Raw genomic sequence first — 2035 nt, 5'->3', positions numbered from 1 at the left:
AGCTGCCCTTTCAAGGACAGCTCTTGTCAGAACTACGGCTTGCCCAAGGCCATCCAGCCAGGTGCAAGTGGAGGAGTGGGGGAATCAAACCCGGTTCTCCCAGATCAGAGTCCGCACACGTAACCACTGCACCAAGCGGGCTCCAAGAGTGTTAATGTTTGAAGCACGTTTTGAATAAAAAATAAAATTGTTTATTGGGTTCGCCTGTCTCCTTTATAAGGTTTATATCTCACATACCTATGGCACACAAGGGCCAGCCCGACAAAGTGACATTTCCGTCAAATCCAGCAGGGCTCTTCTAATAAATGAGTCCCAACACCTCTGTATTAGAAGGAAATGAAAGCTAATAGACAAGATGAAGTTTGTCTTGGCCCGATCTCGTCAGATCGTGGAAGCTAAGCAGGGCCGACCCTGGCAAGCCAGTTTGGTTAGTGGTTAGGAGGGCGGACTCTAATCTGGGAGAGCCGGGCTTGATTCCCCACGCCTCCACATGCAGCTGCTGGAGTGGCCTTGGGTCAGTCTCAAGTTCTCTCAGAGCTGCTCTCTCAGGAGCAGTCCTCGAAAGAGCTCTCTCAGCCCCACCTGCCTCCCAGGGTGTCTGTTGTGGGGAGGGAGAAAGGAAAGGAGATTGTAAGCCTCCCTGAGACTCGGAATGAAGGGCGGGGTATAAATCCAATCTCCTCCTCTTCTCCTCTACTTGGAAGGGGGACCTCCAAGGAAAACGGGGGTGGGACGCAGAGGCAGGCAAGAGTAAGCCACCTCTCTGAAACATCCTAGCCCCGCTAGGGGTCACCAGAAGTCACCATGACTTCCAGGCTCGCAAGGGCCACACAGAAAATACCCACAAAAATAGTTTAAAAAACAGACAAGATAAAGATCTAGGATCAGAAAAGACTAAAAGTCAGGAAATGTTGATGAATAGGTAAGACGCAGCCTATTCATACATACATATACATAGACCTTTATTGGCATAACACAGGAACAATAAGGAAGGCAATGGAACAAATAAATTAAGAGAACGAATTAATAGATCATAACAAGTTACATCAAGTTACACCAACAGGGGATCATTTTTAAACTTCTCAAGGATAGTGAACTCAGTTAAAAAATATAACAATCCAAATGAGCACAAGGGGGATTAAGATTTATGCGCCCTTACCCTTAGCTTCCAAACATAAGCTAAGAATTCATCAACAGACAGGGTCATTGCCGAGAACTGATCAGACAATAGAATTTTAAGATCATGGTCAGTCGAATTCCTTGTGGAAGGTAAGTGGGGACTGATCAGATAGCTGCGCGTGGTAGAGTATTGGGGACAGCGTAGAGGGATACGAGCGACTGAATCAGGTTCACTATAGAGACAATTGCAGGTTCTATCCCTATAGGGGATACCCCTATATCTGCCTGAAACAACAGCCGAAGGAAAGAGATTAAATCTTGCTAGCATAAAAACCCGCCGATAAAGTGGAATTGTTAGATTAGAGATGTACAAAACCACAGAGGCTTGTGGGGGGGGGGGGGGGAGGTCAAGGCAGGAAAAGAACTGAGGAGACGGGTGACTCCCACCGAGGAGACAGGAAGCGGGAAAGACTTTGTTCCCGCCTCCCTGAGGGGACGGCGGGAGTCACCCACCAAGATGTCCTCCTTTCCTCAGAGAAGAAGGACCCTTCACGGTAAGTATCCAGCGGTCCATTCTCCCAGCCTGACCTACCTCGTAAAGGCTATTGTAAGGATAAGATGGGGAAGGGGGGACCATACACCCTGCCCCAAACTCCTCAGAGGATGAGTGGGATACAAATGCCCGAGGTAGCCTGGGTAACGTGACTGTCTGTTGCTCGTTCAGTGACAGGAAGCAGCTCAAACCGTTAGCAGATGGGGGTCAGTATTGAGCAATGAGCCAGGGAAGGCCAGGAGAACCATGTCCAGTACTCTGTGTCACACAGTGGTCAAACCCGGATGCCCTCAGGCGGTCCACTAGTGGGACCAGAACTCCAGAAGCCCTCCCACTGTGGCCCCCCAAACACCAAGAAGACAG

General features: G+C 49.2%; 1 protein-coding gene across 1 annotated transcript in view; it reads left to right on the top strand.

Moving 5' to 3' along the window:
* The window catches only part of ROGDI (rogdi homolog), a 34196-nt gene that overhangs the window by 13858 nt on the left and 18303 nt on the right, over positions 1-2035 (top strand). The gene's annotated exons all lie outside the window — the stretch shown is intronic.

Source organism: Gekko japonicus, unplaced genomic scaffold (genome assembly GCF_001447785.1).
Source record: "Gekko japonicus isolate JY-2015 unplaced genomic scaffold, Gekko_japonicus_V1.1 scaffold513, whole genome shotgun sequence".
Lineage (NCBI taxonomy): Eukaryota > Metazoa > Chordata > Lepidosauria > Squamata > Gekkonidae > Gekko > Gekko japonicus.
Note: the sequence above shows the minus strand (reverse complement) of the source record. Positions and strands in the feature narration are given on the sequence as shown.